Genomic DNA, 14,976 nt, shown 5'->3' with positions numbered 1-14,976 from the left:
ATAGCAGTTTGTCAGGCCACAACATCCAACTCATACATAGGTTGAGTTGGAATGGGCAAACTAATCTGGGCAAGGGCCTAGCACTCACTGGCACATGCAAGATCTAGATCTGGGAGTGGGCCTGGTGGGGGAACTTGGGAAACTCCCCTGGAGAGCCATAGCTCCTGCTAGTGAGCATGTGGTTTGTACTTGGGATGTTGGTCAGGCAGGTCAAGGTAGCTCCACCCATTGGCAAGTGTGTGGTTTGGTTCTGGGGGTGGTGGCAGTAGGCTGTACAGGAGCTGACCAAATCTTAACTCACTGGCATGTGCAGGAGCCAGGCTAGAGTGCAAACCATGCTGGGATAGGCTATCACATCTACCGGTTTGTATGAGTCAGGGATGGGAGCAGACCAGTCAGGGCTAGGCTGCAATACCTGCCAGTGAGTTGGGACTCAGGGTGGGCTGGATCAGGCCAGACTGCAGCATCTGATTACAAAGGCTAAACTAGGGGATGAGTTATGCCGAGTTGGGTTAGAGCAACCACTGGCATACATAAGATCTGTGGCTGGGAAAAGGCCTGATTGGGAGCTAAAGGGGCATGCCAGCTGGGTTGTGGCTCCCACTGGTGAGCATGAGAGTTGGAATGGGGGTGGTGACCTGGGCTGGACATGACTGCAGTGTCCCCTCAGCATGGGTGTGGATTGGGTCTAGGGTGTACCAGACTGGGCTAGACTCAAGCACCCGCTGGTGCTTTTGAGAGCCAGGGTGGATGTAAGACAGGGTGGGCTAAGTCTTGGTACTCACTGAAGCACAGAAGGGCTTGGGAAACTCCTTCATTGGAATGCAGCCCCTGCAGGTGAACACAAGAAGCAAGGCAAAGAGCAGCCCAGACCATGCCAGGTTACAGTACCTACCAGCATAGATGAGGTCAGGTCTAGGGAAAGACCAGGCTGGGCTAACACACAACACCCACTGGCAAATCTGAGAACCAGGGCAGGGTGCAGGAGGAGCCAGATCAGGCCACAACACCAGCTAGTTCACATTAGGACCGGGACAGCAATCAGGCTGGGCTGGGATAGGCTGCAGAACCCACCAACAAGATCTGGAACAGGGGGCAGACTAGACTAGGCCAGCCTGCGCAATAAGACTGCGGATGCTGAGCTGAGGCGAGTTATACCAGCCTGTGCCCAGCGGGGGCCAGGTATGTACGAGGGATGTGACAGGGCTTGGGTAGCTTGGCTCAGATCATGGGGCCCACCTGTGCAGTGGGGTATGGGTTCCTGAGCCCTGGGGACAGGGAAACTGATGGGGTGTGGGTCAATTGGTCCAGCTCCTGGGGCCTGCCTTCTAGATAAGTGTTGGTTTCATAAACACCAGGGGTGGGGAGTCTGGCGGGGCTTGAGTCTCCTGGCCTGAGCCCTGGGGCCCGCTTACTAGGTGAATATTGGGTTCTTGAACCCCAAGTGGGGGGGATCCACGAGTGCTTGGGACACCTGGTCAAGGTACTAGGCCTCACCTGCAAGAACATGCCATACTTAATGAAAAATGTGGAGCAGAGGACACAGGCCTTGTTGTAAAGGGGGAATAAAGCAGCACATTTAGTGCTGTAGCAGAAGGGCAGAACTAACTGGACAACTACCCAAAACAAATGATGGCAGCAAAAAATCTCGGTGAACAGAACCAATGGACATTGGAAGAGTGACATCATCCTCAGACTGGTGAAATTGGCAGCATTTCAGAACTATTCAAGCCACTTGGACAGAACCCTCAGGATATGTACACATTGAAACTCTGGGTTGAAATGAGGTGGTGGGTCCTCATCCTTGGCTACTAGGATGTATGAAAAATTATGCGTGATTTCCCCTTTTGTTTCTCTCCTTCCCCCAGGAACAACAAGAAGAAACATCAAATTTGGAAGCAAGGAATTCACCCAATTTTTCCTGAGCCTTGATCCTTCCCACCCTGATCAATCACATAATCATTATTTTAAAAATTAAAAAAAAAAGGAAGAAAGAAAGAAAAAAAAAAACCCACTTGAGCAGAACCCTTGGAGCATGCTTCACGTTAGGGACCCTGGGTTGATATCAGGTGGCTGTTTCCCATCCCTGGGTACTGAGGTGGTTGGGAGGCTGGGTGTGGCTTCTTTCCTTTTCTCCCCTAACCCTTGATCCTTCCCACCCTAATCAACTATGTAAACATCATCAAGAATAAAAATAAAAAACTAAAATTAAAAAAAATTTTGAAAAAAACCTGGAGGAATATAAGACAAATTTTTAATTTTAAAAATCTACTCTTTATTTTATCTATTTATTTTTAGGATTTATTTTTTTATTGGAAATTCAGATTCACAGAGAAGAGAGACAGAGAGAAAAATCCTCCATTTGCTGCTTCACCCCTCCGTACGTGGCCCAATGGCCAGAGCTGAGCCCATCCAAAGCCAGGAACATGAATCTTCCCCCAGCCCCCTGGGTCTCCCAACTGGCACAGGGTCTTAAGGTCTTGGGCCATCCTCTGCTGATCTGCTATAAGCAGGGAGCTGGAAGGAAAGTGAAACCATTGGGACACAAATGTTCCCCACCTGGGACCCTGGCACATACAAGGTGAGGACCCCAGTCACCAGGCTATTGTGCTGGGCCCAAGACAATTTTAATTATATGATAAATTTAAAAGTAATTAAATTTATTTCTAAATTTTTTCCTTCAAACTCTTATTTTAGTAATTATTGTGCTACCATTGACATTGAACCAAATTATCAGAATCTGCTTTTGGGTGTGGTCTCATTCCATTAGCTTTTGTTTCCATAGCCCTTTCCTGGTAGAGTTACTGAATACTAAGCCACTGTTGTACTGCGGACAGAGTTCTCACCATAGGAGTTCGTTCACTTGCATATTTAAGTTCAAATTTCCAGATCCAAGTGTAAGATTGAACAACTTGAAATAATACTTGATAAATGAGTTCTACTATGCTCCCAGCTCCCTTCATTCTAAAAAGAAAAAAAAAACATTACTTAGTCACTTAGTCACACTTATTAAAGCACAGTAAGGACGAATTTATTCAGGACTACTTATGATAGGCATAGAGAAAATATAAATTGTGGGCCCGGTGTGATAGCCTAGTGGCTGGGGTCCCCACCTCACATGTGCCGAGATCACATATGGGTGCCAGTTCGTGTTGCTGCAGACCTGCTTCCCATCCAGCTCCCTGGTTGTGGCCTGGGGAAACAGTCGAGGACGGCCCAAAGCTTTGGGACCCTGCACCCACGTGGCAGACCCAGAAGAAGCTCCTGGCTCCTGGCTTAGAATTGGCTCAGTTCTGGCTGTTGCGGCTGCTTGGGGAGTGAATTGGTGGGGGGAATATCTTCCTCTCTGTCTCTCTTCCTTTTTGTATATCTGACTGTCCAATAAAAAGAAATCTTAAAACAAAAAAGAAATAGGACTTTGCAGTGGAGAAGAAAGACCAAGCTCAGCTATGAATTCAAGATTATTTATATTCAGGGAGCAAAGTGGGGCTCAGGGGTTGGAAAAGTACTAAGTAGAAAATGTTGATTTGGCTAAACTAAACTAACAGGAATTTTTCTGAAGACTCATCAGGGTGATCAGTAAGTTCCTAAGGGGAGATTGAAGGATGAGGAACTGGAACTTATTTAGAATGTGAGCCAATATCAACAATGGGGGCTTCCTCACTTGGTAAGTTCTTTGTTAAAGCTGAATTTTTTAAGGAAGTACACAGATGAGCCTAGAAGAAAGTTTAGGGAGCGTGACTTAAGTTTGGTCAAGCAAAGATCTTTGTCAGACAAACCTCTAACTACATTCTATGCTCAGAGAGCAGAAAATTTTGGAAACAGAACAAAGAGTGAGACGATAAGGAATGGGCTCTAGAAAAGAGGCCTGCACCTCTTGAAACTTAACTCTGGGTGAGGAGAGCAGTGGTGTTGAAAGATATTCAGATGAAAGTGGGAACTCTGGTGTCCTGCTTCCAGCCAGCTGGCTCTAGGGATCAGAGAACACGCTCTGGTATAACACCTGTGTACATTTATAGAGTCTGTCAACATGTCTATGTTGAGAATGAATAGAGGGAAGAAGTCCGGCCAGGAACACTTGGATGATTTTCCACTGCTTTCCCAGGCTCAAATGAACACAACTTGATCTCTTTTTTGCTCCCTCTCTTTCCAAACTGTGCACAGCAGGTGTACATAATGAATGAAACAGAGCTATTTATGAAGAATGCCAATGAATCAGTCAAATGTTTTTATTATTTTTAAAAATATTATTTATGTTTATGGGAAAGCCAGTTACAGAGAGAGGAATCAATCAAATACTTGTTGGCTGTTACGTGTGACCACTTTAGGGAATGTTGGAGGAAATTACTGTGCACCCCATACGATGTTTTTAAGAGTCATAGAAATAGAAAATTCAGTGTGGCATAGGATAAGACTTACAGAGAGTCCTCTCTCACAGGAGAGAGGTCTTAGATGTGAAGTGGAGATATATTTAAATATTGTTTTTAAAAAAATTGTCACGCTCCCCCATTTGTTGTAGCAGAAAGATGCTGCCCGGAGCACCGGTATTCCTGGTATCAGAGCATCTGCTTCAGGCACTGGCTCTCATCTGTAATCAGGTTTCTTGCTAATGCACATCCTGGAATGTAGCACCTGATGGCTTAAGCGCTTGGATCTCTATAGCCCATATAGGAGGCTGGATTGAGTCCCAGAATCCTGGCTTTGGCTTTACACATCCCTGGCTTCTGAGGGTAGTTGAGGAGTGAACACATAATTGGATAAAAGATTTTTCTCTATAATCTCTCTGCTTTTAAATTGAAATGGAGATAAACAAAAATTTGAACAAAGAAGAAAAAGGTTTTCAAAGGAGGGATCTTTGATTTTTGGAGTCCACCCTAGGTTAAATGCAATCACGGAAGCATGGAAGTGTACAAATGCACAAGAATTTAAGAATAATGATAGGGGTTGGCATTGGCACTGTGCTATGGTGGATAGAGACACTGTCTTCAATACCAGGATCCTTTATAGGTGCCAGTTGGAGTCCAGGTTGCTTCACTTCTGATCCTGCTTTCTGCCAATGACTTGGGAAAGCAACAAATGACTAAAGTACTTGAGCCCCTGTACTCATGTGGGAGACCTGGAAGAAGGTTTTGGTTCCTGGCTTGTTGCCTAGCCAAGCCCTGGCTGTTATAGCCACTTTTTTGGGGAATGAACCAACAAATGGAAGGTCTCTTTGTCACTGATTTGCTCACACACACTCCAAGAAAAAGTAAACAAACAAAAACCCAATGAAAAATGATGAAAGTTCCTTTTCCTTTCAACTGATTCAGTCATGTAATGGGCAAATGATTTTTTTTTTTAAGCTAAGTAGGGAATAGAGACATGTTAGGCTATATTCTAATTCAGTAGGTGAAAGAACTGGAAGGTGTGGGGAGCAAAGGGATGATTACTGCTCCTCAATTAAAAAACAACAAAAGCAGGCACATTGGGTGGATGTTTGGAGCTGTGGTTAAAGTGCCTCTTGGGATGCCAATATTCAGTAGTCAGTTGGAGTGCCTGGATTTGAAGCTCTAGTCTACTTTTGACCCACTTCCCTGCTACTTTTCAGATAAATAAAAATTTAAAAACTAATCTAAAAGCTAAATTCTACTGAAGGAATCAATCCACTGGTAGGTATGTTGATTTTGATGTTGAAGTCCAATCCCTGAGATTTGTAGAATTTCTCAGATGTCATGTTGTAAAGTATGTGTGTGTGGATGACAATCTGTCCTTTCATTTCTACCTTACACGTCTACATTTGAACCTTTCTCCATTGCTTTATTACTCCTTCCAGCTCAGCTGCTGTGTACCTATTGCATTGTTTACTTCCAGAAATTGTTATGAAGCTTCTGCAGACTGTCTTCCCAATCTCTCCCCACCAAAATTCCAGTCTTGAAACTTTCATCTACAAAATAATGGTATTGGGAGATGAGGCTTTTGGAAAATGGTTAGGCTTAGAGGACAGAAAGGTGGGGCCTGCATAATGCAATTAGTGCCTTGTAGGACACGACAGAGCGCTCTGCTACCAGAGGACGCAGCACCAGCAGCATTCTGCAAGCCAGTGAAGAGGCTCTTGCCGGGTCATACTGGGATTATGATCTCAGATGTTCACCCTTCAGAAATGTGAGAAAATAAATGTCTGTTGTTTAAACCATCCAGTCTGTGGTATTTTGTAGAGGCAACCTGCAATGATTGAGGCAGAGCACTGCGGTTGCCAGCATGAGATGTTTTCTGAATGTCAAGTGGCTATTGACTTTTAGTTTACCAGAAGGCATTAGGACAAATGTAAACTACTGCTTCTTACTACTTTTCCTCATGTATCTGTAAGTCACAGCTGCAGCTGGGTCTAGAAAGAAAATATTCAGATCAACGACATGTCAGTTGTTATTATTGCTCAAAGAGAATCGATTTAAGAGTACAACAAGGCACAAATGACTGAAATACCTTCAATATTTGCTGAGGAAGTCTCCCATCCCTTACTGGGGCCATTCTTTTATAATATGCTCAGATCACAGACTTTTCTTATGGAAGAACAATCAACTATCTCTTTCACAGATATAGAACTCAAGGTTTTTTGTTGGACACAGATGTCTAGTTACAAGTACAAACCTAAAAAAAAAAAAAAAGGAGAAGAAGAAGGCTCCAATCACAGCCAAATGCTTGTGTTGGAGCCATCTATCACAATAACTTCTTGCTGGAAAGTGTGGTACAGAGACTCTTCAGCATGTTCAGACTGAATGCTCCAACTCATTCCATGTTAGTTAGCAACTTGAAGTGTTATTTAGGCCATTTCCTAAGCCAGAAACTGAGTTATCAGTCCCATCTTTTGGAGAAAGTCACATCACCTCCTAAGCGATTGTGACTGTGCTATATGTACCAAATAAGGAGATAAAAGAATGTGCATAAGAATAATGCTAGGAAAAAAAAAAGAATAATGCTAGAAATTTTGAGAGCGTGTCAAACAAGAAAATATTTATATTATGAAAAAAGTACGTATAGATTTTAAAAAAGTTTTTTTCCCCCAGAAAGCCAAATTTGTCTCTGCATTCCATTTTCCATTTTGAAATGTACACAGCTGTTTTAAGGCCTGAAAGCACAGTAATCCTTCCTTAGTGCAAATCACCTTTAAATGAAATAAATATGAATACCTTATTCTCAAAATAGATAAATGATTACTATTGAAGACAATTAAGAAAAGAGAATTTGGAATTAAGAAAAAGGAAACTGATAAAAGCATTGATGGCAGATTAGGAAAATAAGATTTTAGAAAATTCGAGTTAGAAAAAGATGGTAAATAATCCAAACCTTGGAGCCACTGTGTTGCACCTGTTAGATCCAAGCAACTGAGAAGCCTCTAGAAGGGAGTTGAGTTGAGGACTCCCTTCAGACCTACGTTGGAGTCCTGAGACAACGGTAATGGGCATTAGGTCAAAAGGCTGAGAAGTTCTGAATATTTGGATGAGAAAAAAGGCACACATGGTGGCTATTATTTTTAGAATAAATATTATATATAAAGAAACCAAATAATTTGCTAGAATTTTCTGGCAAATATAAAGGAAGATAATTCTAAAAATTAAAGCTAACTGTGTAGGGCCCATGAGTGCTTACTTGAAACATTGTTAGACCCAGTTGCATCCTTGGCTCTTATTTAATGATGAAAAGAAGACTGTATCGGATAGACTTTTAAAATTTTATTCAGTCTCATTATTCCATATGTGTATACATTGCTTAAGGGTTTCAAATATGAAATGTATACATCATTCCACATATATTTGATACGGGCTATATATAAAATGTCTTCGCTTGAACCATGATTTGCTGTTGAGTTCAAGTTCAGGTCAGATGTGACTGCCAAATGAGTTATAAGTAATTTTTCAATATGAAAAGATATTTAGATTTAGAATTATGGGATTATGAACCTGTATTACTTTTTTTCTTAGCACCCAAATTTTTTTTCTTATTTAGTTGTAACCATTGAAACTGGATTATAAAAAATATCGAGTGCATAAGAACTGTGAAGTGTCATCCCCATGGGATTGTGTAAGGACTGTAAAGAGACATTCGATTAGAGTGACAAAATGCACAGACACATTGGGGCAATCTTGTCTTCTGCTGCTGTAAATATCTATGAACTTTTCCTCTGGATGTCCTTGTATTTTCCAAAGTAGAGGAAGTAAGTTTACTTATTTGTACATGTTTTGGATTTCATATGTAATCAGAAGACTAGGGTACTTCGATTTGGGTTGCTTGGTCTGTTCATGTTGGACTGGCAATTCACTTTATCAAACTTTAACTTCCTTTGCAATAATTAATAACATGTTTTACTTACTTTTCATGATGAAGTGTATATAATTTTTGTTGTTGTTGGTAGCATTTTCTCAAAAGATTTCCAAATTTTGCTGCTGGAAAAAAAAATGTATTGCCTAACTCCAAAAGTCAAAGAGGAACCAGACAAGTATGCTCTCTTTTTTAATTTATATGTTTACCTATTTATTTTCATCAGCTTGAAAGGCATAATAACAGAGACAGAGAAAGAGAGTGGAGAAGCATACTTTTAACTTCATTATTTCAAAACCTGTAACTCACCCTGTAGTTATTTTCTTATATGCTAAAAACAAAGCAAAATAAAGTTAAACACCATTACCAAAATGCACAGCAAGAATATTCCTGAAAAATGAATAGTTGGAACAAAACAGAGAAGCAGAAAACAGAAAGCACAGGGAATGGGGCGTAAAATGGATGAGAATCTCCTAAAGTTGATTCCATGCTGATGTATAACAGAAAATACAGATAGATATGTGGGCTTGTGGCACAGTGGTTAAGTCACCGTTTGGGATGCCCACATCCCAAATTGAAGTGCCTGGTATATTCCCTAAGCAATTTGCTTCTGACCAGCTTCTGGCTAATGCATACCATGGGCGGCAGCAGATTATGACTGAAGAAGTTGGGTCACTGTCTTAATGATATGGGAGATGCAGATAGTTCTGGAATCCTGGCTTTGACCTGGCCTAGTGCAGGCTGCTGAGGGCATTAGAGCAGTGAATTAGAAGATGGAAGAGTGTTCTCTGTCTCCTTTTCAAATAAATGGAAAATAAATAATAAATACGCAACAAATAAAAAAGAAGAAAAAGAAGGTGGTAAAAAAAAAATGTTGGTAATTGGTGTGGGACCAAGCAGGAACTGGTATGTGTGATCTAAATTGCTTCCATTATTAATAATTGTAATGCCTCTGGCTAATATAGGGGAAATAATAACACTAGTACTTGCTAATTTATATAGAATGTCCATAATGTGCCAGGCATTGCTCAGAGACTCAGTGAGTTTATTTACAGCTCACATTTTATAGACGAAGAAATTTAAGGCAAGGAAGAGATTAGTAAAATTTATATATACAGTCCTAGGAATAAGTGAGTGGAGGTAGGATTTAAGTTCAGTTTTCACTGTTACCTATGATTATATCCCAGTGGCCAAACGAGTAGGGGAATTAAACAAAGGAAAGAGTCAAAAACAGTCACAACAAAAGCAATGGCACTATGAGTGAAATGCAGAGCCAGGCTGGTGTTGAGGGAAGACAGCTAACGTGTGTCCTGCGCTGGAATTCCTTTGTACTAGATTCAACCTTTGCATCTTTTTCTGGGACCTCTGCCTCTTAGAAATAGTTTACATGGCTTTGATGCATTTGACTCTTGGCTCTTGGCATGTGGAATCACTATGGTTCAAGTGATTTCATCCTGACCATATCTTGCTAATGGGTATCAGATCCTAAGGAATTTTTTGGTGAGGTTTCCAGGAGAGGGTCGGATGTTCTTGCCTACTGGTTTAGAGCTCAGACATTGTCCAATCTGGAGCTACTGAAAGCAGCTGCTATCCATGGACTTGTAACAGATGCCACCACTTTGGAAGGAAGAGCCAAGATGAGGGGCAACCAAGCTCCAAATCTGAGACTTGAGCCCTGAATCACTCAAGGATTACACTTGTGTGAGTCAGTAAGCTCCTTTATATTTCTAAAATGTAGATACTTCATCATTTGAAAATTGTAACAACCATTATTGAATAGGAATTTAGAAAAGAAATTTGTCAAAACATTTGGATTTGACATTGTCAGTATAATAAAAACTGAAGGGGCTGGTGTTGTGTGTGGCATTACAGGTAAAACCACCATCTGTAATGCTGGCATGCTATATGATGCCCATTTGTGTCCTGGCTGCTCCACTTTTGATTCAGCTTCCAGGTAATGGTCTGGGAATGCAGTGGAAGAAGGCTCATGTTTGCATCCAGGTACCCAAATGGAGACCTGAATGAAATTCTAAGCTCCTGGCTTTGACCTGGCCCTGTGTGGGTTTTTATAGCCATCTATGAAGTGAACCAGCAGATGAAAGATCTCTTTTTCTGTTTGTTTCATCCTGTCTCTTTGTAACTTTGTCAATATAAATGAATGAGTCCTTAAAAAAAGTTTAGGGTTCAGCATAGTGATGTAGTTAGTTGCCACCTGTAATGCTGCAAGCTCACATGGGTACCGATATGAGTCCTGGCTGCTCTATTTTCACAACAGCTTTCAGCTAATGCACTTGGGAAAGCAGTTGAAGATGGCCTAAGTGCATCCATGTGGTGAACCTGTATGATATCCTGATTCTGGCCTCCGTCTGACCTAGCCCTACCTGTTAAGGCCAATGGGGGAGTGAACCAGTGAATGGAAGATTCTTTCTCTCTCTCTCTCTCTCTCCCTTCCTCTCTCTGGAACTATACCTTTCAAATAAATTAAATATTTAAGTGTTTAGAGATGGCAAATAGCTACAGCATTTTAATTCTATTTAACTTATTTAAAAGACTGTTGTAATTATTTTACATTTAAGATGTTAAACAAAATATGCAGGAAATTAGTACTTTGCAATTGCTTAAACTTATAGTGAAAGATTAAAAAAAAAAAAGATTTAGGGCCCAGTGCATTGGCTTAGCAGCTAGTCTTTGCCTTGCATGCTCCGGGATCCCAAATGAGCACCAGTTCTAATCCCGGCTATCCTACTTTCCATCCAGCTCCCTGCTTGTGGCCTTAGAACGTGGTTGAGGATGGCCCAAAGTCTTGGGACCCTGCATCTGTGTGGGAGACTCGGAAGAAGCTCCTGGCCCCTGGCTTTGGATCTGCTCAGCTCTGGCCATTGCACTCACTTCTTCTCTGTCTCCTCCTCTCTCCATATATTTGACTTTGCAATAAGATGTAAGATTTATTTTATTTGAAAGTTGCAGATTGAGAGGTTTTCTGTTTACTAATTTGCTCTGTAAATGATTGCAATGTGTGGAACTTGTCCAGACCAAAGTGAAGTGCCAAGAGTTTTGTCCGGGTCTTCCGTGTCAGTGTAGGAGCTTAAGCACTTGTGTTGCTATCAACTGCTTTCCAAGACACATTAGTAGGCAAAAGAATCAGAAATGGAGCAGCCAGGACTCAAAAAGGTCTCCAGACAGGATGTCAGTATCATAGACAGAGGCTTACACATGTACCTCCTGGCTTCTGCTTGGTCCAGGCATTTGGAGAGAGAACCAATAGATGAAAGACCTCTGTCTCTCTCTCTCCATGCCTGTCTGTATCTTTTGCTGTCATTGCCTTTCAAATACACAAATAAATATTTAATAAAAACAACAACACAAAAAGAAGAGCTTTTCTCTAGAGGTGCCTACAATCACCTTGATGGTAGAAACAACTCATCTCACTATTAATATGCTATATTATATTATCAACTTTAACATGAAAGGAGGAATGTCTGAACAGACAGCAGCCTCTCCTATGCTGCTAGCAAGGATCTGGACTAGGAGTGGAGCAGCTAAGTTATGAATTGATGCTCATATGGGATGTGGGCATTGCAGGCAGTAGCTTAACTCACCATGCCACAATTCTGGCCCCAATAAGGAGGGGTTAGTGTGATGGCATATCAAACTAAACCTCTGCCAGCAGCTCAGGCAACCTATATGGGCACTGATTCAAGTCCTGTCAGCTCTACTTCCCTTCCAGTTCACTGCTAATGGCCTGGGAAAGAAATGGAAACTGGCTCAGGTCTTTGGGCACCTGCACCCATGTGACAGACCAGGGTGAAGCTCCTGACTCCTGGCTTTGGACTTGTGTAACTCTGGCCACGGAAGCCACTTGGGGAGTGAACCAGTGGATGGAAGATCTCTCCCTTTCTCTCATTCTTTCTCTGTAACTCTGCCATTCCAATAAAAATGTTTAATTGAACAAAAGTAAAAAGAAAGAACTTTCTTGACTTAAAGCAAAGGTTGTGAAGCTGGCTTCCATGTGAGGAAATCCAGGTACATTAGGGAGAAATCCATTGACTGTAGAGTGAGTCCTCAAATCAACAAGAACTTTGTGAATGAGCTTGAAAATGGATTCTCCAGTCCCAGTTAGACCTTGAGGTGACTATAACTCTGACTGATAGGTCATGAGAGATGCTGAGCCAAGGGCACCCAAGCCATTTCCAGATTGGTGTTGTTTTGTTTTGTAGCAATATATAACTAATAGTGTTGGCAAAGGTAGACAATTTCTGATGCTTTGGTTAAGACCAAATAAGTGTTTCAGAAATCTGGAACTTGTGATCTAAGCTCATATGAATATGGTTATGATAAACATTTCTAAAATAAAGGATTTTATTAAGTATTCACAGTGAGAGTGGGAGAGACAGAAGGAGTAAACTTGGCAAGGGCCAGGTCTTGGCCAGGCCAAAGCTAGAAGAGCGTTTATCTGGGATCCCACATGGTATTAGGGTCCCAAATATGTAAAGTGGAGCAGCCAACATGAATCAGCAACCGTATGGGATCCTGACCTCACAGCCATAACACCAGCCCCTGAAGTAAGCATTTTATGAAAATCTGAAGATAATCATGTCATCTTTCCTCTTCCGCATAAAATGCATAAATGCATTTCAAAGTAAAATGTGTTTCAAGATCCATCCAGAAATTTAGAGACTCATGGTAATAATGTGGGTAGCATAGTACTCCTTAAAATTACTACATATAAATAGTATTAAAATGCAAATTATGAATGCTCATATATGGTTTAGGGTCCTGATTGTGTAAATTTGCTACTTGTCAGGTTTTGCAGAGGTTGCTGGTATACGAATGACATTTTAAGTAGTAAGGAAAGGCTGGCCTGCACATCCAGCCGTTTCATAGGGTTAGGCCAGCAGTAGATTAGAGGTTATATTCCCTGACATATATCTCAAAAGCAACAGTTATTCAAAGTGCAGGAGCACAAACTCTAGTATTTAATGGTAAACTAGATAGGAACACACTTTGGCATTGTTAAAGGCAGTCACCTCACCTCTGTTCAGAGATGAACATGGCAACAACTTTGTGTGGAGCAAGATTTTTCTCAAAATGTAATATTGGGAAAGCAGAAAATTGAGCTGCAAGAAGGTGTATTGTGAATCCAGGCAAGATATTATTTTAATTATGATGAATGTGACTATGGTTTGACAATACTAAATCCAGTATGAGATTTTTCTTGTGTTATAAACCATAACTGAGCTGAGTGGTAAGTCATGTTGATAACTGTGTATTAATGCAAATGAGAAAGTTTGGGTCTGGGACTTTCCCTTCCGTGGTTGACTTTTGAAAGATAAGAAAGTACACCTTCTGGGACAATAAACACATCTTCCTCTGATTCCACTCTGTGAGTGCTCACTCTGAAATGACATTGCAGGTATCTGTGCTGGAGTACAAAATCCTTAACTAGGATGAATGTTTTGTCTATCCATTAGGACCACGGTTACAATACCCACATCCCATATCACAGTGCCTGGATTCCACACCTGGGTACACTTCTGATTATTGCTTGCTGTAACACAGATCCTGGAAGGCAACAGGTGATGGCTCCAGTGGTTGGATTCTTGTCACCCAGGTGGGAGTTCCCATCTTCCTCCTTTGGCCCTAGCATAGCCCCAGGGCTCTAGCATAGCCTCAGACTTTGAGAGTATTTGGTGAGTGAACCAGTGAATGGGAGTCAACCTCTTTGTCTCCCCAGCCCCCCAAATAAATAAAATGTAAAAGCCCTGCCTGGCCTGGCATCAGCCTTAGCTCTCACATGAATCGGCAGGTGTTACAGCCTAGCAGGGGCATCCCTAATGGTCCCCTACCAACCCTCCCTAGCCCCTGTTGATACCACAATATGGTTTTTGGCTGTAGAGATCATTTTCAGGTATAAAGATAAAATTTATCTTCACTTCAGTCACAAATTCATACCTTGAATAGCAGTCACAGAATTTGTCACCACCGTGAGATGAGATCTTGACTGTCAAATGCAGATGGCAGATGCTATAATTCAATATGAGATTGTGCTTGTGTGTGATTTATTTTTTTTTCTCTTTAACAAGAAGATTAAGAATATAAAATCATCAGTAGGGAAAATCCATTAGTGTCTTTTAACTTTGTCTTCAGTTAAACTCCCCCTCCACACACTCCTCCATTTTTATCAAAATACTTGCAGAAACAGAATTGAGTCTGGAGAAATCAGCAGATGTATGATCAGCAGCCTGCTGGCAGGGAGAGTACTGAGAACTGAGGGTTCAGAAGGTCCCCAAGACCCGAAGGAATCCAAATACAAGCCACAGATTTGTTAGCAAAGTGAAAATACACACTCCAGGGTGGGTGTGGCCATTCCCTAGAGTGAGCTGCAACTCAAGAGCTTGGCAGTCATCTCTCACACGATCTGAGTGCATACAGGGCAGTACTGTAAACTAGGTTTTTCAGGAAAGGATGGGGATTTCCAGGAATGTGCTGATTGGCCATTTTCTGGCTGTGTTAAGAAGTTTCAGGAATGTCATTGCATCAGGAGCATGATGGGAGTAGCAGTGGCAGCCATGATACGTTTATTATAATGATATTCTGATATGACATAGGTCATTAAAGGGATGTAGTTAGTTGATTGTCTTCAGCTGGCACAGGTTCTGGGCAGCAGTTTTGCCACAATGG

This window comes from Ochotona curzoniae, unplaced genomic scaffold (assembly GCF_017591425.1).
Source record: "Ochotona curzoniae isolate NIBS_2020 unplaced genomic scaffold, NIBS_Ocur_1.0 contig_3819, whole genome shotgun sequence".
Taxonomy (NCBI): Eukaryota; Metazoa; Chordata; class Mammalia; order Lagomorpha; family Ochotonidae; genus Ochotona; species Ochotona curzoniae.
The sequence above is the reverse complement of the archived record's forward strand: the minus strand, read 5'-3'. Positions refer to the sequence as shown.